This window comes from Neoarius graeffei, chromosome 17, assembly GCF_027579695.1.
Source record: "Neoarius graeffei isolate fNeoGra1 chromosome 17, fNeoGra1.pri, whole genome shotgun sequence".
Classification (NCBI taxonomy): Eukaryota; Metazoa; Chordata; class Actinopteri; order Siluriformes; family Ariidae; genus Neoarius; species Neoarius graeffei.
The window spans coordinates 2,231,704-2,258,872 of record NC_083585.1 but is presented as its reverse complement, the minus strand read 5'-3'; the positions used below and the strand labels follow the sequence as shown (position 1 = coordinate 2,258,872).

Sequence of the window (27,169 nt, the reverse complement as noted above, 5' to 3'; positions counted from 1 at the left end):
AAGAGAAGACTGCATGAAAGTAAATACAGAGGGTTCACTGCACGGTGCAAGCCACTCATAAGCCTCAAGAATATAAAGGCTAGATTGGACTTTGCTAAAAAACATCTAAACAAGCCAGCACAGTTCTGGAAGAACATTCTTTGGACAGATGAAACCACTAGATTCATAAACAGTTTCTTCCCATATGCCATAAAATACCTAAACAAACAGAAATGACAACTGCCTAAGCCACCCTCTCACTTATGGACTCATCACGTTGTACTTTTTATTCTTGATTGCATTTTGTATAGATGTTGTTGTTTTTCATTATTTTACTGTTTTATTTATTTTATTATTTTACTATTTATTGATGGTATTGAGTACCGAGTTGGAGTAGCAGCATAATTTCGTTGTACTTGTCGTATAATGACAAAGGCATTGAATTGAAAAAAAAAAAATTTATTAAAAGCGCCACAAGTGGACAGACTTTTGGGCAGGGTCTGATGCATGATTTTTTTTTTTTTTTTCTTAAGAGTACATCAGCTACCAGCAGTCTTTTACTGATGCAAAAGAAGCTTGACCTCCCTCAGCACAAGTTACTTATTGATGGTCTCTACTAGATGGAACTCTACTTTTGAGAGATATTTGGAACAGCAGGCTGCTGTGTTTGCTGCCCTAAATGAGGTAAAGAATAATGTAAAAGACTTGGTAACTTTGATGAGCATATCCAAAACATTGAAGAACTTCTGAAAATTCTCAAACCTCTCAAGACAGTCATCAACATGATGTGTAGTCAGATGCATCCCCTTAAGGAAATGCTCCTGAGGCAACTTGAAACTGTACCAACTAACATACTTCTGTCACGAAGTCAAAACAGCCATACAGTGGTGATTGAAAGTTTGCAAACCCTTTAGAATTTGCTATATTTTCTGCATAACTATGACCTAAAACATCATCAGATTTTCACACAAGTTCTAAAAGTAGATAAACAGAACCCAGGTAAACAAATGAGACAAAATTATACTTGGTCATTTGCTTATTGAGGAAAATGATCCAATATTACATATCTGTGAGTGGCAAAAGTATGTGAACCTTTGCTTTCAGTATCTGGCGTGACCCCCTTGTGCAGCAATAACTGCAACTAAACATTTCCAGCAACTGTTGATCAGTCCTGCACACCGGCTTGGAGGAATTTTAGCCTATTCCTCCGTATATAGAACAGCTTCAACTCTGGGATGTTGGTGGGTTTCCTCACATGAACTGCTCGCTTCAGATCCTTCCACAACAATTCAATTGGATTAAGGTCAGGACTTTGACTTGGTGATTCCAAAACATGAACTTTGTTCTTCTTAAACCATTCTTTGGTAGAATGACTTGTGCGCTTAGGGTCATTGTCTTGCTGCATGACCCACCTTCTATTGAGATTCAGTTCATGGACAGATGTCCTGACATTTTCCTTTAGAATTCGCTGGTATAATTCAGAATTCTTTGTTCCATCAATGATGACAAGCCGTCCTGGCCCAGATGCAGCAAAACAGGCCCAAACCATGATACTACCACCACCATGTTTCACAGATGGGATAAGGTTCTTATGCTGGAATGCAGTGTTTTCCTTTCTCCATACATAACACTTCCATTTAAGCCAAAAAGTTTGATTTTGGTCTCATCCGTCCACAAAACATTTTACTAATTGCCTTCTGGCTTGTCTACATGATCTTTAGCAAACTGCAGACAAGCAGCAATGTTCTTTTTGGAGAGCAATGGCTTTCTCCTTGCAACCCTGCCATGCACACCATTGTTGTTCAATGCTCTCCTGATGGTGGATTCATGAACATTAACATTTGCCAATGTGAGAGAGGCCTTCAGTTGCTTAGAAGTTACCCTGGGGTCCTTTGTGACCTCACCGACTATTACACGCCTTGCTCTTGGAGTGATCTTTGTTGGTCAACCACTCTTGGGGAGGGTAACAGTGGTCTTGAATTTCCTCCATTTGTACACAATCTGTCTGTGGATTGGAGGAGTCCAGACTCTTTAGAGAGAGTTTCGTAACCTTTTCCAGCCTGATGAGCATCAACAACGCTTTTTCTGAGGTCCTCAGAAATCTCCTTTGTTCGTGCCATGATACACTTCCACAAACATGTTGTGAAGATCAGACTTTGATAGATCCCTGTTCTTTAAATAAAACAGGGTGCCCACTCACACCTGATTGTCATCCCATTGACTGAAAACGCCTGACTAATTTCACCTTCAAATTAACTGCTAATCCTAGACATTCACATACTTTTGCCACTCACAGATATGTAATATTGGATCATTTTCCTCAATAAATAAATGGCCAAGTATAATATTTTTGTCTCATTTGTTTAACTGGGTTCTCTTTATCTACTTTTAGGACTTGTGTGAAAATCTCAGAGATGCCTTTCCCAAATTTTGAATTTCAGTATTCTTGAAAACATTTTTCAGTATTTTGGAATGACTTTCAGCAACATTAATTTATGCGCATTTCATTATAAAGAGGTATATATACCAATATGTTTAACATTTAAATTATTAAAAAGAACTGTTTTGTGTGAAATGAATAAACAAAACGCGAGCAGCCATCTCAACTGAATTTCCACTCAACAAATTTCTAGAGCATACAATATATCACATTTTTATAAATACAATACTGTTCCCTGTTTGCAGACATTACGGTTGACTACCAATCATTGGTATTGAATGTAACTCCTCAAAAGTATTATATTATATTGCCTGGCAAAATGGTTTACCTGTTAACGGATTCTAATAAAATTTTTAAAAAAATCTTATTTCATGCCAAAGAGAGTCCGACATTATCTTAATGTCCAAATATATAAATACTTCAACATAATGCTTCAGAAGAGACATTGAATAAAATGACATTTATAATTGTATTTAAAACAGTGGAATGATCAATTTTTTTGCCACAATCCCAACAACACTAATCATAAAATTCTGTTTTTGATTATACTACATGTACATTTGTACTTGCAACACTGAAAAGACTTTGAATTAAAGAAGTACAGCCAGTGTTTGATATTTCAGTGAATAAAAATCATACATGTAAAAAGAAACTGAATAAGTTTAACTCACATTTCATGGCACTAATTGGCAAGTTCAACTCCAAGCATAGGTCAACCATCACCGCTTCAGCATGTGTCATGTTCCGTGTCTTTTCATCCACAGATTTCGTAAAAAACTGCTGGATACCCCCAGATTTACTTTCCGCCTGACTCGCCATTTCAGCATACTCCATATGTTTTTTGTAGTTGACATGCCGCCTGCAGTCATCGCGACCATCATGAGTGATGTTAATGTCAGTTCTACACAGCCCATGTTTACATTAGACCGTATCAGCAGATCATCAGATTAACGTTTTTAAAATGATTAGTGTGCACACAGCAACATCAATACACAATTTGCGTGCACACAGCAATACCAATACACAGATACGCTCGGCTCCACAGGCATCCTGCACTCCAAATCACTCCGCCCTGAACAGCGAGTGCCCTCTGGAGGGTGTGCACTCCGGCCTTGCGCAGCTCACAGAGCACGCGAGTAAAGTGAACAAGCTGTGATTCGGGACTGAGCCGCTGTGTGTGTGTGATCCCAGCGCATATCACTTACCACTTGCAAGTGGAAGGATGGCAAGCCTAAAGACAATCATAACTACACAATGGGAAGTATTTGCATCAGTATTTGCAGTATTTTCATACTTTTATACTCTTTAATGAAAGGTGATACAAGGCGGAAGTCCGTGCCGTTTTTCAGCAGTCGCGTCACATGACCAACGCCAGCGAATCAGGAAGGTGGATGTCACAGTGACGTTGTCCAATGAGATGCCAGCTAGAGCTCAGCACAGCATATCTGCGTATTCTGAATGTTTACACAGCACCGGAGCTGACACGATCTGGATTGAATACGTGGACGCTGGCGGATTCCCATTTCCCGGCGTTTCCAGGCGATTTAATGTAAATGGACAGTGCATCCGCGAAGAAAACGAGACAGATACGGTCTAATGTAAACGTAGCCACAGTTTGCAGTGCGCGTATCCATTGCCCTTTTGACTGGGTGTAATGCACGGCCATTCTACCGTATCGAAAATAGCGCGAACAAATGTGCGGAATCTGCGCATGTCACACACAGCATGTGCGGAATCTGCGCATGTCACACACAGCATGTGCGGAATCTGCGCATGTCACACACAGCATGTGTGGTTGTCGTAAAAATAATTAGCTGTGAATCGCGCATGGATTGAAAAAGTCGCTTGGACATTTAAAAACAACTCACTGGAATTTTTTAAGACTTTATAATAATTCCGTACAGAATAACACTGTTTGCCGTAACATCGTATTTATGTGACTTTTCCGTACAAAATACGGCCAATCCGTACTAGTAGGCATCTCTGAAATCTGATGATGTTTTAGGTCATATTTATGCAGAAATAGAGAAAATTCTAAAGGGTTCACAAACTTTCAAGCACCACTGTAAGTTCAAATCTCAGACCAAGGTAAGTCTTGGTCTTTAATTAGCAAATAATGTCACATGATAATGGTAAGACTGTAAAAATTACAAAGAATTCTATTTGTGATCTTTATGACTGGGAAATCTGTTTAATTAATTTCCTGTTTTTATGATAACAGGTACACAGGACCTCTGTATTGAAGTTCCTTCTTCAGGCATCTGTTCTTGACCCTCACTTTAAAAGCCTTCCCTACCTGGATGATGCCGCCGGACATGATGCTTCCATGCTCTTGCAATGGAAGCAGTGGACCATGTAACTCAATCAAAGGTATGTGCATTATTTACCACTAAAATCATTTTACTGACTATTCTCAGTCTGTGCTGTCCAGAAGCATTGAAAAAAAAAATTCCAAGGATTTTCTGAACATTTCAGAATGTAACTGTAAAGAAAGAACCAGGAACTTCTCCTGAGGAGAGCAACCATGCTGCACTACCTGCTACCCCAGCCCTTGAAGAAGAGAAAAGTGATGAACCACTTGCAAAGATTAAAAAAGAAACAGACAGTAACAGTGCTTTTCTTGATTTATTTGGTGATGTTTTTGTGACAAAAGTGGAACCTGCTAAAGCCTGTTTGACCAAGTTGAATCTGAAATTCAGAATTACAAAGGAGAAGAGCTTCTTAAATTAGATTCAGACCCCCTTGCTTGGTGGAGAGCTATGTCTGTGCAGGGGAAATACCCAATCCTCTTGCAATTTGCAAAGAAAACCTTAGGTGTACCAGCAGCCAGTGTTGCCAGTGAAAGAGTGTTCTCTACAGCTGGGGACATTGTAACTGCACAGAGAGCTTGTCTCTCAAGTGAGAATGTTGAAATGTTTGTGTTCTTAGCAAAAAACATGAAAATACCTGATGTAGTCTGTGCATGGCGACATTCTGCATTTCTTTTGGCCACCCCTGCACTGTAATGTGGCAGCTGTACTGTTCTAAAATCTAGACCAAAGCAAGGGAGAATTCATGATGCATTAATGTTGTTACCACTACTGACTTTTGTCTAGTCTTGTAAATATCTTATTTGATATTGTCATGTGATGTATTTAATTAATTATTATTAATTGTTAAGTTTGTTATGAATTTAAAAAACCGTGAAAAACAGGTCTGCTTGTATCATATCAAAATTAATCGAACTGAGGTGTCAGTATCGTGATGCGTATCAAACCAAAGTTTGAGTGTATCATTGCAGAAAATGTTGTGGGAGTTAAGGGAACGGCCCTCTCCTGGCTCAGCTCTTATTTAACTGATCGTTATCAGTATGTTGATATAAATGGTGATATTTCTAGACGCACTGAGGTAAAGTCTGGTGTTCCACAAGGTTCTGTCTTGGGTCCACTGCTTTATTTTCGTTACTTCTGGGTAATATTATCCATAAGCATGATATTAGCTTCCACTGTTATGCTAATGACACACAGTTGTATGTTTCTGCAAAGCTAGATAAGACACAGCAACTTAATAAAACTGAGGAATACGTAAAGGACATTAGACACTGGATACTTATTAACTTCCTTCTGCTTAACTCTGAGAAGACAGAAGTACCTGTACTAGGACTACATGCAAAAAAAAAAAAAAAGTTCAACCATCATGCTAATGTTACATGGATGGAAAACTTGCAATTTGAGGACAGAAAGCAAGCATATCTTTTTTTTTTTTTACTTTTTGCTACTTATTAATGTGTATAGTAGCTATCTTTGAGAGACATCAAATTTACTGCATTTTTCAAATGATTTTATATCTGTGTGGTTTCTGATTTCAGGTTTGGTGATAAAAGTAAATTAATTTGATTTACTTATAAAATAATAATAAAAAGTTTCTAATTCAAACCAAAGTATGCCCATATAAAAATAAAATAAAAGCATTAGGTATAATGGAGCAGTAGGACTTTGTCATTCCTTCCTGAACTGTGAGAGATTTTTTTTAGGCTTTTCAAGAAAACTTATCTAATGAGAACACTTTCTGTGGAATCTGCCATGCCTTACTGTCTGGATGTTCCAGCTGGAGCATAAACAACCTCCAGTTAGTTCAAAATGCAGCAGCAAGAGCCCTTACTAGAACTAGAAGATACGACCCCATCACCCCTATCTTATCCACACTGCATGGGCTCCCAATCAAATTTCATATTGATTATAAAATACTACTATTGACTTAAAAAGCACTGAATGATCTCGCACCACAGTACCTGAGCAAATTTCTGGTCCTTTATGACCCATCACGCTGACTTGGATAAAAAGCTGCAGGATATCTGCTGGTACCTCATATAGTGAAGGATACATCAGGGGCAGAGCCTTTTCTTACAAAGCCCCACACATATGGAACAGCCTTCCAAGTAGTGTTCCGGACTCAGACACAGTCTCAATGTTTAAGTCTCGGCTGAAAACACATCTTTTTAGTCAAGCCTTTTGTTAATAGTTTTTTAATGAGGTAAAGGAGTCGGTCTGGAAGGTCCTCAGGGTGTTTTGGTAAACTGAGATGTATGGATACTGTCACCCCACCCCACTCTCGCACGTTCACTCAGGTTTGTTGATGGTGTAGTGGCTGCTGCTTTAAGTCCCAGGACTCCGTCGTGTTCATGTTACTTTCTGGCTTTCCCTTTTAGGGCCCGTTTACACGAGGACGCTGTCAGGTAAAAACGACTAAATATTTTATCAGAAGTGCCTTTCGTTTACACGGGGACAGCGTTTCCGAGGCTGAAAAACGGATAAAATTGAAAACGCCTTCCAAAGTGGATAAGTTAAAAACGGCCCCCATTGCATATCCGTCTAAACTACCCAATACGTGAAACTCTGCTCGGATCTGCTCATGTCGGGTACGCGTTTACGTCATACATATGTCATATACTGCACATGCCAGCCCGGGAAGTAAGAAAGTAAGTAAAAAAGTAAGAGCATGTCTGATTACATCGATCCAATGGACCTTCAAGCTGCTCTGTGTTTTAATGCAGTAGATGTGTTTTCCTGCTCACCCGCCCAGCTGGAACTCCTCAGTTTGGTGTCGCCAAGTTACACACACACGCACACACGCGCGCGCCGCCTATTCAAGCCGCTCGTGAAACCATAAACCCGAGACTGAAAACAAAACTAGCAGCCGAACGGGTTTATTTTGCTGAGATGGACACTGCCTTTTCTCTTCTTCACCGAAACAAGAGTGAGTGTTACTTAATAAAAGCAGATTAAAAGAGTTTCAGTTTGCTCCTGCTCCTCCCTCGAGCACTACAGTACCTCAGCCGGACCGGTGTTCTGTAAAGTTATCCTAGCAAGTTCTCATACAGACCGTTTTATTATTTAAAACAAGTCATTACAAATTATTTGACTCGGCCAAAGACTCGACCAATACGCACAAAACATAAAAATCGGCAAATGCGTGAAATTCTCACCGATTTTCTATCAGCCCAGCTGATCGGTGGGACAAAACTACTGTTAAATTTTCCTACCCTCCTGGATTTCGCGCATGTGTAGTAGGCTTGGTAGGATAACTTGACAGAACAGCGGCGCAGATGTGCAGATCAGACAAGACGGAAGATGTTGCGCATGCGTGCAGACATAGCGGAGACATTTATGCGTCACCGTATAGACGCAGATTTCCTCCTTAAAAACGGTCGTGTAGACCCGGAAAAAAGTGAGAACGAAAACGGACTTTTGCGTTTTTGTTTTATACCGTCCCCGTGTAAAGTGGGCCTTAGTTATGCCATACTTGCCAACTTTTCAAAATTCTCATGGGGGAGAAAAGTGCATGAAAGACATTTTCAATTGGATGAGGGTATGATGCGCGGTTGAAACAAAAAGAGTGGATCCCAATTAATTGCAAACCATTTGAAATTTATACAATTAAAGAGTTTCTGAATTGTTGATATTGTTCTATCAATTACTATAGGTTATGGGATTCATGTATCAGGCATGAGAGAGCTCCGAGTGAAAAATCTGAAATAATGCTCATCTTGAATTTTAATATAATAACAATGAAAGGGAAATCTGCTTAAATTAGATTTTGAGCTGAAAAACCTCATGTCTGAATATTGTATCCATACAGAGACCCACAGAAAATAACACAAGTGATGCTTTAGAAGAATGTTTATCATTTCTTAAAATAGTCACAGTGAATGAAAGTATTATTGGATTGCATCAAATGTGTTTTCCTTCTGTTAGCTCATGTAAAAATACAGAGAACTATAATATCATATATAAATTAAATACAATTTTAATAAGATTTAACCAAAATATTAACAACTCAATTAAATAAATACTGCACTGTCTTAGTACTACTAAAATGCATCTCTCTCACTAAACACTTTCCAACAGAATTTTTAAAAAGCACTAGAAATCCTATCAAAATCCTTTCAGAATGCATCAAAGGAATTTGCTCATTTGCAAACTTTGAAAGTTTTAAAACAAAATTTAAAAATGGCACTATAAATACTACCATACTATCAAAATATACTCCACAAAGAAATTCACTCTAATGAAAAATTTTAGTACGACCAAAATACACTCACTAGTAATCTTTCACTTCAAACCTCAAAACTTTATCAAAATCAATCACTTTCCAGATAATTCACTTGTAAACTTTCACTTAAAACTTTCAAACATAAATTCAAAATAGCACTAAGACACTCCCACACTATTCAAATACACTCACCAAACACATTCTCTGTCCTGCAAAATGTCACTCAACACTTTAGAAGTTGTACAGTTTGTTTCTGAAATGCTACGGAAGACGAGTTTAATTTCACACTCGAATGTCCATTATATTCTGATTTAAGGTATCTTTACCTTAAAATGTGTAACTGGCTGGTCGAACATTTGCTTATCCATGGAAATTCATTCTCCCATGCAACCTGGTATTTGCATTCATATTTTTGCCGTTTGGTATTGGGTTTAGTGGCCATGATGAATGACTGCTTGTAAAAAATGTCGGACAGCCCGGGTGAATCCTACATTATGGAAGTGACTGTCGTTCAGTTCGTTGATTGGTTAAAAATCAGTTGACGTCAGCAGTATTTCTCATACTATTCTCATTGGACATAATCGGGAGTATTTTTAACTTGGCGCTAGGGATTTCCCCAAACCGGGAGATTATCCAGTTTTTAACAAACACGATCGGGAGTCAGGAGACGGAGGCTAAAATCAGGAGCCTCCCGCCGAAATCAGGAGGGTTGGCAAGTATGTTATGCTGTTATAGTTGGTCTTGATGGAGTCCCTGCTTACACTCAGAACACGACGTACATTCTTTTCTTAAAGGAGATACGCAGAACCTTTATTTTTAAATAAATTTCGGAGCGGATAGTATCTCCATCCTTGACTCTTGTATGCTGCATAAATGGGAATAAAAAAAATTATATTTCTGAGAGATAAATTCGACCACAAATTTGGCATTCGAGCTGACCCGCTGAGCTAGAATGTCTGAGTGCGTGACATCACTGCGGTAACCGGTTTTAAGGCCAGGGCCTTTGACAGCTATAGACCCAGAGCCAGCCCATGGCATAGGCAATATAGGCAAATGCTAAGGGTGCTGCGTCCATCCAGGGGCACAGAAACAGGGGGAGAAAAATTATGACTTCCACTATTCTGAAAACGAGTCAGCATTATAATGTCTTAGCCTAATTTAATTGTACAGCAAAGCATGTAGTCAGGGTGCAATTTGTCAAAAAAAAGCGGGGTGGGGTGTGCTGGTGGTTGTTAATCATGAAACAATAAGCGCTCAACAGTGGTTCGCCCTGTCTATAGTGTGTCTTTGGGCGCGCAAGTGAGCATCCACGGCTATTCTCTGTTTTGGCCATGTAATAGCCTAAGTGCAAAGTGTGCCCAGGGGTGCCAAGGGCGACCAAAACCCCACCAAAAAGGAGGGATGGAGTTATTGAATGGAGATGTTACCAAGTGCATCAGGGTGTACAGTGTTTTCAACCACTGTGCTGCCGAACTCTAGTACCGCGGAACACTAGTGTGCCATGAGAGATTACCAAGTGTACCGTGGAAAATTATAGAATGACTGTATATTGTAAATATTGGCAACAGCGTTTTAGTTTCAGTCAACATTTTCTATTGGTGATGTGCCTTGAGATTTTTTCATTGAAAAAAGTGCACCCTGGCTCAAAAAGGTTGAAAAACAAGTGTAGCCTATGCAGTAGTGGTCGGTGATTTCCTTATGCCTACTAAAAATGCACAATGATAGGTTATAAGGGGGGCGGGGGGAGCGGTGTTCATCGGGGAATGAGAATGGCTATCCACTGCAAAAAGTAGCCCAGACTACAAGTGCTTAAATGAAGAAATCCAAACTCTCGGGTGCGCAAGGGCTTAAACGAAGGCTACAGGAAGAAACAAATAGAGCCAAGTATAGAGGTAAGTCTGATCTAATCTCTCATATCAACCATTATAGTGGCAAATTAATATTTTAGACACCTGAATCAATGTCTGCCTAGCTAACTAGATGCAAACAGCAATAGACTTCAATAACAAAGTACCCATAATAGCACTTTTGTTTGAAAATACAGCCCATTGATGTCCTAACAGGGTGCTTAAGTTTGCACAATTTAGAAATGTAGAATTTTTTATTCATTTAATTTGTTAATTCTTCAGAGATGACTTAACTTTTAATAGCAAAAAAGAAACTAAAAATAATTTCTTGTTTATTGTCCATGCACTACACTTTGAACAGGGTGCGGAAGAGTTTTTGCCCATTATATGGAGATATGTATTGAATTTGTGTGGTCATTTTACTTTGTGACACTTTATGTTAATAATGATAACAATAATAACAATAATGAAAAAGATAAAAATGACTTCTTGTTTATTGTCCATGCACCGTACATTGTTTAATAGTAATAGAATAGGGTGATTAGATTAAAGTGTTATTTAGATGTTATAAGAGGGTTTTTTTTCTTGGGGGGGGGGGGGGCGCCAAAACTCAATCTCGCCTAGGGCAGCCAAAGACCTAGAGCCGGCCCTGTATAGACCAAAGTCATATAAATAAAGATTTATGGTGAAAGTAAGAAATACCGTTACCGACTCGCTCAACTAAGACTAATTTGACTTCATTGATTGTGGGTTGACTCTCATTAAAACAGGATAGGTGTTATAACTTATGCAGCATACATGTACATGCATGCATTTTCACTGATAAAACGTAAAAGGCTAATTAAATAATCAGATGAACTGAGACAATCACATAATGAAGCAAATTAAATCTTATACCAGGAATCTAAATACACAAGTTACATGTATTAATCTAAATGCAGATAAACGTGTTGGTTTTTTTTTAATCCAGATGAGAGTCGGACCTTACCCGTCTGTGTTCTCACTTCTTGAAGCCCGATCTTGTGACCGAATGTTTTTGAAACAATCTGACTTTCAGTTGTTCGTTCAGTTCTCTGTTCATTCAATTCTTCCATGTAAGGGTGAGATGGCAGCAATATCCAGTTTAGAAATAAGATGGCTTCTCCACTCATTCACTGTTTTCTTCATACTGTGTATTCCGCCATTACTGCTCAGCTCAGGCAATTACTAAAACCCAGGACGGAACGGGATGTCACCGGTTTTAGCAACAACTGCAGGGAGGTCACTGCCCAAGCAATATGTTCCTTCCCGTTCCGTCTGGTGCAACTGAACTCACTTTCCTTTAAAAATAAATAAATACTTTCCTTTTCTTGTAGTTGTCTTTAATTGTTGATACTGCACCCTAGGGCTGAACTATTTTAAGAAAAAATTGAATTGCGATTTTTCTGGCAGATATTGCGATTTCGATTTCAACCACGATTTTTTTTCTTTAAATCGAGTTTCAGTGCAAATTAATTAATACAATGAATTCCATAAAGCTAATGCAAGAATGAAAACTGAGGTCAACAGATTTCAAATGTAGGCCTGTTTATTAACATTGAGTGCCTGAGGAACAAGTTATAATAACTTAAAATAAAAATAAAGAGAGCCATCTTTCTTAACTAAACTCATCTCATCTCATCTCATTATCTCTAGCCGCTTTATCCTTCTACAGGGTCGCAGGCAAGCTGGAGCCTATCCCAGCTGACTACGGGCGAAAGGCGGGGTACACCCTGGACAAGTCGCCAGGTCATCACAGGGCTTCTTAACTAAACTTTTCCTTCTTTTACTTTTCCCATCTACAACATATCAGACATAAAAAAAGGTTGGTCAATGGCTCAGCAGCATCAAAATATTGCACTTTTGTAAAAGAATGTACATAAGCATTATAAATTATAACTAGAGCCAACAGTTCCCCTGTGGGAAATTGTGAGAGTGATGCAGTGCGCACAGCAGTTGCTATTGCAGGAGCTGAGCTGTACTGTGTGAATGTATGACTTGCCATGATGCTACAAGCCTGTGTCTCTCTGAGAGGGAGCAGCCCCTCCCTCCTGTGTGTGTGTGTGTGTGTGTGTGTGTGTGTGTGAGAGGGAGCATCCCCTCCCCCACCCGCGTGCTGAGCACAGAGACACAGAGAGGCAGCTGACACAGAGTGGTAGCTGACACAGAGTGGTTTTACACCATGCTGGGGCAATACGCAGAGCATACATGTGTGAAATTATTGACAAAACAAAACGTGGATCAGTTTAGGAGCACTGAGAAAAACTGCGGCTTTGACGATCCCAAAATCGTGTTGTCCGAGATCGCAATTTTTGGTCGAAAACGATAGATCGTTCAGCCCTACTGTGAGCCTTTAACAAAAGAATAATCCGGAGCCGCCTTTTGTTAAATGGATCCCAGTGACATCACACTGCCAAATACGCTTATCGTTATTATTTGAAATTATGCTACATTTGACACTTATTAACAAATTCTCTTCATGAATGTGTTTATAAGTATGTAATCTTTCTGCAAACCCAAACTAATGAATTAAGTTTTCTACTCCTTTAAAGCAGATTAATTCTCCTTGGCTTTTGCTTGGCCCAATGTTGGGCAGCCCTCTCATAGTCCATCTCGCTGTCATCCATGCTGATGTGGATCAAATTGTCCAGCGAGTCTTCTCCTCGCTTATTAAAGTCAGTCGGCTTTGTCCGTCTGGTGGGGGACGACATCAACAGCCAACGAGATCGCTTATAACGAATCGGAAAATTCCGGGATGTCTGACATTTTCTTTCGATATTTTTATTGGACGGTTTGAACACGTGATCTTGACGTAGCCAACAGATTAGTTTGTTTACATCATACCACGCGGACATATTACTTTGACAGAATCAACACAAACGTTGGAAAAAAACGACGGCTTGTTTAACACAAATATCAATCAATATGTAAATGGATCTGTTATTTGCTCTCTGATGTATCTAGTTACTTGTGGGTAGGAAATTTAACGCACCGGCATAAATCTAAGCATATCGGATTTTAACTAAAGCGACTAAGCATATCAGGCCCAACACGCTAAAACGCTTTGGGGAAACCCATGCATATCATGAACCAATTCACCAATTATAACCCTTTACGCGCATATGATCATATTTAAATGCTCATTTATGTGAAAAAAAAAATTAAATTATAAATTATTACCCTACGTGTGCTGTGATTGGTTGACTGGTTTGTGGGCTATAATCCATGTACGACCAGACTGAGTGAAATAACTGTTTTATTCTATCCACATTCACTGGATTTTGAGAAACGGAGCGTTTTTATTGTTTTTTTTTAGCAAATTCGAAAAATAAAAACTTCATATAAAACGTCCGACGAAATCATTTCTGCTTAGAATGTAAACAAACCAGCGAAATGACAGGAGCGATTTGCGAAAAATGCTTTATCTTGAAAAATAACAAAAGATATGTTCTTACCATGAAATACTTTTATTCTATATTTTGTTACACTTTTTTTTAATGTTTTGTTTTCAAGTGGTTTGTAATTCGTCCTCGGTTGGTTCAGCAACACGCGCCGCCATTTTTTTCCCCTCTACTCACGGTATATGAGCTGATATCCTTGTCGTAAAGATAAAATTTATCTTATTTGGTTAATCGGTGTTGTAATTCGTTCGTATATAGTCATGTGACACATGCCTCGTCAAACTGAAAATGGCGGAAGAGATCCCGTTGTTTCAGGAAGTACGGTAATTAACCACGCTGTACACTGGAACGTGATGTGATGCGTGATGGTGAACACCTGATGTAGTGAGTTTAAAGGGTCACTCAGTGCGCTCTACACTTCCTGGTGAACAGAACGGAAATGTGAACCCCGAATTGTTTAAATAGTCAGTCGCTTTTGCTCCAGCTTGTGCTTTTCTGTACCAAATAAACCTTGGTGGCCATCTGCAGGGAGTAATAGAGCTGCATGATGAAGGGGCATTTACTGAGGGCCAGAGCGTCTCTCTCCGCCCGCATCTGATCGCTCATGTTCTTATCCACCATGTCCGCTTTCTTCACCACCTGCACACAGATCATTTACAAATCAATCAATCAGTGAGCATGACAGCGAGGGTTATCATCAGGGGTCATTATTTATACAACCAGACGGTTTACACGCATAACAAAACCCTGGAACCAATTAATAACAAGAAAGCAGTATTTTATTAAAATGAACTGAATAATATCGCCTGTGAATTAAAAAAAAAAAGTTATTTGTGTGATTTACATACTTATGTACATTTAAAACTATAGTTATGCATACTGTACGGTGACATAATTCATAATGCATATAATTATGCGGAATATTCCCAAAATCTTCCGGCGTGAGTGCAGAAATGAAGGAAACTTTCACAATTTTCCAGGTTTACAGATTTTCCAAAGCTGCACGTGACTGGAGTAAAGTTCCAACTCGTCCCTGTCCTACAGGAACCCTGAATCCCGAACAAACGGCAACTTTAAAGAATACAGAGATCGTGGCCATCTTTTTAACGCTGACTTCAATCATACATCAGCTCAAAGGACTGAGCAGAGATTATCGGAAAGAGAAAATCCCAATTACGGCACGCGAAAAAGCTGATGCCAGTTTAGTAAACCGTAGCAGGGCATTATACTCTCTCTCATTATCTCTAGCCGCTATTTAGCAAGGTAGAGGGATTTCCGCTGCTCCCGACACTTTTCCTGTAACTGTCTCACTGAGAATACCATGTCGATAGTGGAGCGCCCCGCTCTGAACCCACACTGTGCCTCTGGGTACACACGGTTGGCTAGTACCTGTACGTTGACAAGAACCACACAAGCAAAGACCTTCCCAACTACAACCCCGATTCCAAAAAAGTTGGGACAAAGTACAAATCACACATCACATCACATCACATTATCTCTAGCCGCTTTATCCTTCTACAGGGTCGCAGGCAAGCTGGAGCCTATCCCAGCTGACTACGGGCGAAAGGCGGGGTACACCCTGGACAAGTCGCCAGGTCATCACAGGGCTGACACACAGACACAGACAACCATTCACACTCACATTCACACCTACGGTCAATTTAGAGTCACCAGTTAACCTAACCTGCATGTCTTTGGACTGTGGGGGAAACCGGAGCACCCGGAGGAAACCCACGCGGACACGGGGAGAACATGCAAACTCCACACAGAAAGGCCCTCGCCGGCCCCGGGGCTCGAACCCAGGACCTTCTTGCTGTGAGGCGACAGCGCTAAACACTACACCACCGTGCCGCCCGGCATTATACTGATAATGTGAATTATACTCGGAAAAATAATCTTAAAATGAAAATTTTAATTCAAGTAAGTATATGAAACTTCTGTTTAAGAAATACACAAATGCGCCGTGTTGCATTTTACACAGTTTTAATACTGTAAAATGTTTTCCTTTAGTCAGTTGCACATACAGTACGTTAAAGCAAGACATGTTTATTTGGCCATTTTACAGGATTTATGGCATCGTGCATGTTTTAGGAGGATAAAACTCAGGCGTCCGCACAATATATTTATGTTATTTACCAGCTGGGAGGTCCGTATGGTGAAATACTGTGACCGAGGTCTTGAAAGTACTGAGCGAGGCCCTCTGGGCTGAAGTCAGTATTTAAGGCCGAGGTCACGGTATTTCACCATACGGACCGACCTTAAGCTGGTAAATAATATATTTATTTTTTTTCTTTAACAAATTCTAACACAAAACAAGAGCGCCTGAAAGGGAAAACAGAGCCGAGCTGCCATTTTGAATCCTCATTCACGGCTGTAATGCGAATGGCCTCCTCCTCGGTATACAAGTGCACTTCCATGGCAGGAAAAAAAACTACATTTTGCCACCTATGTAGTCCCCTATTTATACAAAATTGAGTCATTCAGGATTCAACCATGTTTTTGCTCGCCATTAGCAAGTTACAGGTTTTTAGCTTTCTCCTGAAATGTTTTCTTTTATTTCTTCTTCCTCAGGGTAGTAAAACTCGCTTTCACTGTGAACACTGTCGTTATCACTATCCATGCTGTAAAATTAATGCTATTCTCCTGAGAAATGCTGGCAAAAATTTATGACTTTTGATAATCTTATAAATAAATTTTATTTAAAAAAAAGATAAAATGTTGACAAAAAAAATGCTACCATGTTTGTTGTTGTGAACGAGCGAGTCGCCAGAGGTCCATAACCGGGGTCTGTAACTGGGGTCCATACCGTAGGATACGGACCCGCTCGCCAGCCAATCAGAGCGCAGGATTTGATGGAAACCGCACCGCGAAAAAAATAAAACATGATAATGGTTCAATATTTGACAACAGCACAGAATCCGATATGGGTTTAGTATCTTCTGATTGGCCAGCTTTATTTAGAATCTGAGAAAGACCTATTTTTAAAGAATGCTGCTGTCATCCTAATTAATGACGGAAATGTTACACTTTCAGAGACAGATGCCAACAACTCCCCTGTGTAGGGCTGAACGATTTTAAGAAAAAATTGAATTGCGATTTTTCTGGCAGATATTGCGATTTCGATTTCAACCACGATTTTTTTTCTTTAAATCGAGTTTCAGTGCAAATTAATTAATACAATGAATTCCATAAAGCTAATGCAAGAATGAAAACTGAGGTCAACAGATTTCAAATGTAGGCCTGTTTATTAACATTGAGTGCCTGAGGAACAAGTTATAATAACTTAAAAATAAAAAGAGAGCCATCTTTCTTAACTAAACTTTTCCTTCTTTTACTTTTCCCATCTACAACATATCAGACATAAAAAAAAGGTTGATCAATGGCTCAGCAGCATCAAAATATTGCACTTTTGTAAAAGAATGTACATAAGCATTATAAATTATAACTAGAGCCAACAGTTCCCCTGTGGGAAATTGTGAGAGTGATGCAGTGTGCACAGCAGTCGCTATTGCAGGAGCTGAGCTGTACTGTGTGAATGTATGACTTGCCATGATGGTACAAGCCTGTGTCTCTCTGAGAGGGAGCAGCCCCTCCCTCCTGTGTGTGTGTGTGTGTGTGTGTGTGTGTGGGAGCAGCCCCTCCCTCCTGTGTGTGAGAGTGGGAGCAGCCCCTCCCTCCTGTGTGTGTGTGAGAGAGAGGGAGCAGCCCCTCCCTTCTGTGTGTGTGTGTGTGTGTGTGTGTGTGTGTGCATGTGTGAGAGAGAGAGAGAGAGAGAGAGAGAGAGAGAGAGCAGCCCCTCCCTTCTGTGTGTGTGTGTGTGTGTGAGAGAGAGAGGGAGCAGCCCCTCCCTTCTGTGTGTGTGTGTGTGAGAGAGAGAGAGAGAGAGAGAGAGAGAGAGAGAGAGAGAGAGCGAGCAGCCCCTCCCTCCTGTGTGTGCATGTGTGTGTGTGTGTGTGTGTGTGTGTGTGTGTGTGAGAGAGAGAGAGAGAAAGCGAGCAGCCCCTCCCCCACCCGTGCGCTGAGCACAGAGACACAGAGAGGCTGTGACAGAGTGGTAGCTGACACAGAGTGTTTTTACACCATGCTGGGGCAATACGCAGAGCATACATGTGTGAAATTATTGACGAAACAAAACATGGGTCAGTTTAGGAGCACTGAGAAAAACCGCGGCTTTGACGATCCCAAAATCGTGTTGTCTGAGATCGCGATTTTCGGTCGAAAATGATAGATCGTTCAGCCCTACTGCACCCTCTTTCAATACGGGCTTATAGCCAATGCTCCTCAACAGATCAGAGGTTTCGTATGAGTCTTCAGTAAAATGTGCAGAGCAGAGGAGAAACCACTGAGTAGGCACCCAATGTGCCCATGAACTTCTCGCAAAACGCCTCCAAATCTTTGCAGTTTGAACATTCTTCGGCCATGAATGTAACATAAATCCAGCTTCTGTCATACTGCTGCACCAGCCAGCAACATATCTATGTGGCATAGCAATAAATTGGCTCAAAATGGAGGATCGGAGTTGCAGTCAGCTCTGTGTTTTAGTATAGCGGAAATGGTGACGAGACCGATAGACTTCCTCAGGGCTCGACATTAACGGTTGTCCGCTTGTCCGGGACAAGTGATACTTTATGTCGGACAAGTTCATCGTCTCAGTTACTTGTCCGATTGGACAAGTGCCAAAATACTCCGATATTCGTGTTACATATCAAATTTATCAGTTTATTCACACCATTTCCGAAGCATCTCACTCGACATATTGTTTTGATGAATCCGCTGGATGTTTCTCTTCAGAAAGAGCGATGAATATTCCACTCGCGAAACCGGCCAATACCGCTTCGTGTATTTGAGCTGAAAAGTAAACGGTCGTTTACCAGACCCTCCAGGATTTCGCAATGTTGCGATTTGCAACTTCAACGCAAATTCAACCAATCCCCGCGAATTCAGGGTGGTGTTGCAATTATATATAATCACCGCAACTTTCCCACAAATTTGACCAATCGTTGGCATCGTCTTGAGGTGATGTCGACAAACTACCTTCCGCCTTACTTCCGTGTTTCCGTTCAAGAGAAGCAGCATGTGCGAGTCAGTGTTTATATAGGCTTAAATTATGTTACTGAAAGTGTTATGTTTACAGTGAAGGACTGTGTGCACTTTACATTTTTTTTTTTTACTTAATACAAGAAATTAATGGATGCCAACATTTTTTGCCAAAATGGTATTTTATTTTCCATTGTTTAGGCAGCTTCAGCATCATACTGTGAGATTCTGTTCAAATTGTTTTTTTTTTCTTCTATGAAGCCTGAGCCATTTATTTTATTAGTTTATAATTATTGTTTAATTTAGTCTTCAGGAGAGACTGCCTGCACACAGTACTAGTATTAATAGCTTTTTTTCTTACACGAAAGCTGAGGCATTTATATTATATTTTAAGGTAACTTCATGTTGTGCTGTGAGGTTCTATGCACTTTAACTTTTGAACCAACAGGTGCATTTGGATAAGTAAAGCCTATTTTTCTGCATTTTTGTAGTCCTGGTAATCTTTTATATTGGTAAAGTTGTTTATAGGACCATTTCTCAGTGTCTTTGTTTTTTTTTAATCAATAGTTTTTAAGTAATAACTTAATATTTAACATATCACTCAATTTTAATCACAAAAAGAGAAAATCGCAACAATTCCTTGCAACTTTCACTTCCTCCCGCAATGTAATCGCAACAAAAACCTAAAAAACACCGCAACTTTCATCACAATTTTTTGGAAAACCATTAGGTGACAACGGGCAAACCTAACAATTTGCCTCTCTCATTCTCTCTCTGTCGAGTTACATGTCACTCCTGAGATACCAGTGATGCTGACCTCTCCTGCTCTTTGGACCTGCCTGATCCATCCTGATGCCCTGCTTCTGGATGGAGTTTTCATCACTTCACATCTGCAAGGATGACCCCATATATACAGCATTTTGCATTTTGAACTAACTGGAGGTTTTATATGCACTTATTGGAACATCCAGACAGTAAGGCAGTACAATAATTCAACCTGGAGGTAACAAAAGTATGAACTAGTTTTTCTGTATCGTGTAGTGACATTAAAATTTCTTATCTTAGCAATATTTCTGAGATGAAAGAAAGCTATCCAGGTAATCATCAATATGAATTTCAAATTAAAGACTGGGGTCAATAATCACCTCGAGGTCTTTTACTGCTGCACGTGAAGAAACAAAAAGGCAATACAGAGTTACTGTGTAATCAGAAAACCTAATTCTAGCCGCATGTGGTCCGAGTACAAGTACTAGGATCGTGTCAGAGTTAAAGGGGAACTGAAGTCATTTTTAAACTTGCTTTATTTCTTAATTAACATGTTATTCAATTACATTTTCGGTTTTATTAACCTTATATTGTGACTGGTATTGGCAGATTATATTACACTTATCAGCCTTTTCGGTTTTTAGAAGAAGAAACCTTTATTTGCCACATGCACACTTCAAGCACAATGAAATTCATCCTCTGCATTTAACCCATCTAAAGCAGTGAACACACACACACACAGAGCAGTGAGCAGCCACACCAGAGCGCCCGGGAAGCAGTTAGGGATTTGGTACCTCGCTCAAGGGCACCTCAGCCAAAGGCCGCCCCATGTCAACCTAAGTGCATGTCTTTGGATTGTGGGGGAAACCAGAGCACCCGGAGGAAACCCACACAGACACAGGGAGAACATGCAAACTCTGCACAGAAAGGCCCTCTCCGGCCTCTGGGTTCGAACCCGGAACCTTCTTGCTGTGAGGCTACCGTGCTAACCACTACACCACCATGCCGCCTTAGCCATGTTGAATGTAGTTTGTATGGTCCACAGCAGGCGTCACTTACAGTATCTGCGCAATCCTCACGAGACTTGTGCGAGACTTCAAACGTGAAGTGTCAGCACCGCCATTTTGAAAACTGTTTACACAGTGGCCAGATCGTCATATTCCAATTTAGATTAATTTCGAGATTTGCCAGCTTCATCAGTGATGGAGTGTCAGTCCTGCGCGCTGTGGTGCATCTCATACCTCTAAATACAATCCAGTGCAATCAACTGCCTTCAGAAGTCATCTAATTAGTTAATAGAGTCCTACTGTGTGTAATTTACTCTCAGCATAAATACACTTGTTCTGTGAAGGCCTCATTGGTTTGTTAGAGAACACTGAAGAACAAGCAGCATCATGAAGACCAAAGAACTCACCAGACAGGTCAAGGATAAAGTTCTGGAGAAGTTTGAAGCAGGGTTAGGTTATAAAAAATATCCCAAGCTCTGAACATCTCAAGAAGCACTGTTCAATCCATCATTCAAAAATGGAAAAAGTATGGCAAAACTGCAAACCTACCGAGACATGGCCATCCACCTAAACTGACAGAGCGAGCAAGGAGAGTGCTGGTCAGAGAAGCAGCCAAGAGGCCCATGATCACTCTGGAGGAACTGCAGAAATCCACGGCTCAGGTGGGAGAATCTGTGCACAGGACAACTATAATTCCTACACTCCACAAATCTGGCCTTTTTGGAAGAGTGGCAAGAAGAAAGCCATTGTTGAAAGACAGGCATAAGAAGTCCTGTTTGCCAGAAGCCATGTAGGGGACACAGCAAACATGTGGAAGAAGGTGCTTTGGTCAGATGAGGCCAAAGTTGAACTTTTTGGTCTAAATGCAAAGTGCTATGTGTGGTGGAAAGCTAACACTGCTCTTCACCCTGCACACACCATCCCCACTGTGAAACATGGTGGTGGCAGCATCATGCTATGGGGCTGCTTTTCTTCAGCAGGGACAGGGAAGCTGGTCAGAGTTGATGGGAAGATGGATGGAGCTAAATACAGGGCAATCCTGGAAGAAAACCTGTTGGAGGCTGCAAAAGACTTGAGACTGGGAAGGAGATTCACCTTCCAGCAAGACAATGACCCTAAACATACAGCCAGAGCTACAATGGAATAGTTTAGATCAAAGAATATTCATGTGTTAGAATGGCCCAGTCAAAGTCCAGACCTAAATCCCATTGAGCATCTGTGGCAAGACTTGAAAATTGCTGTTCACAGACACTCTCCATCCAATATGGCTGAGCTTGAGCTATTTTGCAAAGAAGAATGGGCAAAAATTTCAGTGTCTAGATGTACAAAGCTGGTAGAGACATACCACAAAATACTTGCAGCTGTAATTGCAGCAAAAGGTGGCTCTACAAAGTATTGACACAGGGGGGCTGAATACTAATGCACATCACATTTTTAAGATTTTTATTTGTTTAAAATTTTGAAGACCATTTCTCATTTCCGTTTCACTTCACAATTACTATGTGCTACTCTGTGTTGGTCTCTCACATAAAATCTCAATAAAAAAATTTTAAGTTCGTGGTTGTAAGGTGGAAAAATGTGAAAAAGCTCAAGGGGTATGAATACTTTTGCACCGCACTGTAGATGGTCTTTTTCTTTGTATTTTCTCTTCTCTTATTCACCACTAAATAAAACAGTCATTAGCTGACTGCTTTTCCAGAAAGTCCATAGTGAGAATTCACCAGTTGACCACTATTTCATTCTGAGGGGACTGACTCAGGTGTTTTTCATTTAAAGTGCACAGGATCTGATCAGAACTTGAGCTTGTTCACAGCCCAACCCACACAATCCAATGTGGCAACAGAGGGTACAATGGATGGTCCATCACACCATGTGAGCAGACCAAGTGAGTTAAACATTGATGGGCAGTTATAACTCTGAATTGGTTCTAGGGGCACAGTCAATTATGCTTTCCATCCATCCATCCATCCATTATCTGTAACTACTTATCTTGTACAGGGTCACAAGCAAGGTGGGGCCTATCCCAGCTGACTGTGGGCGAGAGGCAGGGTACACCCTGGACAAGTCACTAGATCATCACAGGGCTAACACATAAAGACAAACAACCATTTACACCTACAGTCAATTTAGACCCACCAATTAACCTAACCTGCATGTCTTCAGGGGAAAACAGAGCACCCAGAGGAAACCCACACAGGCACAGGGAGAACATGCATACTCCACACAGAAAGGCCCCCATCAGCCACTGGGCTCAAACCCAGAACAGGCTGGCTGTGAGGCGACAGCGTTAACCACTACACCACCCTGCCACTGCCAACTGTTTTAATGCTCCCTGAGCCACCATGTTGCACCAAAATCCAGACCTATAGTGCCCAATATCATTGAAGCTGTGATGATACTGGAATAAACCTCAGATCCAAAATTGCAGAAGTGGACCATACCTATCTTGAAGAGAACTTGTTCCATGTTGATGGAAACAAAGGGTTTGGGATATGCAAGCTTACTCAAAAGTAGCCTTCAGGTGAAATATATTATTTCAAGAGGTGCAAACAACAGCTTTAGAGGTTCCACTAAGAGTTGAACTCAGACCACTGGATTCAGAGTCCAGAGCGCTAACCATTACACCATGGAACCAAGACACAGCTGCAAGAATGTTTTTACCATCAAATTACTGCCATATAACTGACCTCGCGCTGGCAAAAAATTTAGCACCCACTTGGTCAAAGGCGTACACAAACCACCAATCCCGAAACCCGGGACTGAATAAAGGACCTTCAGTCTAACGCTCTCCCTACTGAGCAATTTCAGCATGCTCTACAGGGTTTAACTCATGGCTTCTTCCATGCAGTCGGATACAGCCTTTGGCCCTTGAAATGTATGCAGCAAGCAGAAATTTGTTTTTCAGATCACATTCCATTATATTACATTATAGGCATTAAGCAGATGCACAACACCAACTCATCAGACTTGGAGGTAGACCGCCGGATTCAAGCTGCCACCAAAGCCTTCGGTGCTTTACAAAAGCAACTATGGTCTTGCCATGACATCAAGAGAACCAGCAAGTTGAAAGTATACAACGCTGCAGTCTTATTCGTTGCTTTACACCAACGAATGTATGATGCTCTACGGTAAACACTTCAAGTATCTGACCAGGCTACAACTGCGACACCTGCATCAAATCCTCAAAATAAGATGGCAGGACAAAGTCCCCGATGTAGAAGTCCTCAGGCGAGCCAAAACAGTAAGCGTGGAAACCCTTATCACAGCCTCCCAACTTTGTTGGGCTGGACACGTCTGGTGCATGCTTGACACGCGACTACCCAAAGCAATTTTCTACGGAGAACTGAGCCTAGAAAAGAGGCTGACATAAACAAGGAGGACAGAAACTGAGGTACAAAGACATTTGAAAGAGGAACATGAAGAATGCCGTCATTATCGATCAGACATGGGAAAGGGATGCCTCGGTTAGAGCAACACAGCGAAGCAAAGTTAAAAGCTCAGTATTTGAAATTGAAGACAAGTATCAAAGGGAGTATAGGAGAGCTCACGAAACTAGACATTCCATAGCACCTCAACCGGGCCATTAATGCCACCGCTGTGGACGACTCTGTCGCTCTGGTGCGGGCCTCGCGGCCCATCTGCGTTTCTGTGCATCCTAATGAAGCAGGCATCATCGCTAGCAATGGACAGCCGACAAAGGGTTGCGGACAACTGGCACCATTGGTGGGGCCCCTTTGGCTACTCTGTCATAAGAGCAGGGCTGCCTGAGATTGATGATCCAGGACTAAGTGTGCAATGGTTGACAGAAATGATTTTAAGTAATCCTGACAAGTCCATTGTGCACTTGTGCAATGAGCTAAGACTGTTGCATGATGCAAACACCGGTGAGGCATTCCCAAACCCAGTTGTACGGGTGAATGTTTTCAAATGGGACATGGATCGTCGCCGATGAGGCATTCATGAAACTTATGTTGAAAAGTCCAACATGAGAAGACTGATGGCAAACGACAGGGGCAGATGAAGTGCTAGGAACCTGTCTCTATCACTGTAATGGTCCCTATACGTGGTGCAAATTGACATAGGACAGAAGAAAAGAAACTGGAAACACCTGGATTTGTCTGGACTGAAATGGGCTGACATATTTCATCTCATCTCATTATCTCTAGCTGCTTTATCCTTCTACAGGGTCGCAGGCAAGCTGGAGCCTATCCCAGCTGACTACGGGCGAAAGGCGGGGTACACCCTGGACAAGTCGCCAGGTCATCACAGGGCTGACACATAGACACAGACAACCATTCACACTCACATTCACACCTACGGTCAATTTAGAGTCACCAGTTAACCTAACCTGCATGTCTTTGGACTGTGGGGGAAACCGGAGCACCCGGAGGAAACCCACGCGGACACGGGGAGAACATGCAAACTCCACACAGAAAGGCCCTCGCCGGACCCGGGGTTCGAACCCAGGACCTTCTTGCTGTGAGGCGACAGCGCTAACCACTACACCACCGTGCCGCCGGGCTGACATATTTTTATGACTGATTTGCTTCCTCTTGTTTAGCAAGCCAGCCATGCTTCTGCTGCATCCTTGTGTGTACTCTCAATTCATGGGATCTTGGAAATTTTGGTGTTAGAAGAAATCTGCTTGCCCCTCTCTGCTAAACACATGCAATTGCGAATTTCAAAAGCCTCTGGACAAAGCCTTTCTCTCATCAAATTTGACACACAAACACTGGCTTAAGAGTCCAGTGCCTCATCGATGAGGCCACTGCAACATAGGCCTTGACCTCAAAGGACCAGCATCAATAGCACTAACACTCATGTGAAGGGGAAACAAAAGCCATCTTGGCCATCTTTCTATTCGGGGCATGAAGCCCCTATTAGCCCCCGTTCTATTAGATATCTGGTGAACGCAGGTTCATATCACCTTTGCATTCTTCACAAAATCTATATGGCTTTACTGATTTTACTGCTTTCAACAAGGGCTGTAACTTCATTGTCTTGGTATGTGATTCAAGTTAGGGAGTAGGACCTGTGATTCCCAGGAGAGACGCTACACTGTGTCCACTATCATAACTAGCAAGAAAATCTTGTATTTATTTCACCATGATTTATGACTATTACAATGATTCCATTCACTATATTCTACTGGAAAGAAGGCATCCAAAAAAAAAAAACAGGTTCATGGTGACTTATTATTTACAGCCCCCCGGGGCCATATTCTGAGTTTCTTTCTAAATTTGCAGATTTTATCTCAGATCTGGTTATTTACTTAGCCAAAACTTTAGTTGTCGGAGATTTTAATATTCACTTCGATAACCCAGAAGACCCTTTGAAAACAGCGCTTGTGTCCATTTTAGATTCAGCAGGGATTAATCAGAATGTCATAGGACCGACCCATAATGGTTGTCACACCCTCGATCTAATACTAACATTCGGGTTAAATGTAGAAAATATAGTCATACTTCCACAGTCTGAAGTTATCTCAGATCATTATCTCATCTCATTCAAAATATTTCTGAGTAATAATATATGCACCTCACCACGCTACTGTATTAAATGTACATTCACATCAACTACTGCACAGAGCTTTATAAATGATCTCCCAGAGTTATCAACTTTGTTTGGGTCACTGTCGGCCCCTGCAGAACTTCATCAGGGAACTGAATGCTTAGAGTCAACGTTCCGCCATACTTGACCTCATTATCCGCCATAAGATAATGTAGCTCCTCTTAAAAGGAAAATGTTCAGAGACAAAAAATTAGCACCTGGGTATAATGAAGACACTCACACTTTAAAATAGACCACTTTAAAATAGACCACTTGAAAATTGGAACGTAAATGGCGTCAAACAAAATTGGTAGCTTTCAAATTAGCGTGGAAGGAGAGCTTCCTGAAGTATAGAAAAGCTCTTAGTGCTGCTAGATCAACTTATCTCCCCTCCCTAATAGAAGATAACAAAAATAATCCTGGATTCCTGTTTAATACTGTAGCAAAATTAACCAGGAATAAGTCCACTATAGACCTGTAGTAACCTGTAGTGTGTAGTAGCAATGACTTCATGAATTTCTTTAATGACAAAATTGAGAATACCCAACAAAAGATTCAAACTACTAATTTAAGGTCAGACAATGTAAGTGACCC

The 27,169-nt window shown here is 40.9% G+C and overlaps 1 non-coding gene across 1 annotated transcript; it reads right to left on the bottom strand.

The window, feature by feature from the left end:
- Window positions 1-23,587: 23,587 nt before the first annotated feature.
- trnaq-cug (transfer RNA glutamine (anticodon CUG)) lies at window positions 23,588-23,659 on the bottom strand. Its single transcript has one exon. It is a non-coding gene; the product is annotated as a tRNA-Gln (tRNA).
- Between the last annotated feature and the right edge of the window lie 3,510 nt (window positions 23,660-27,169).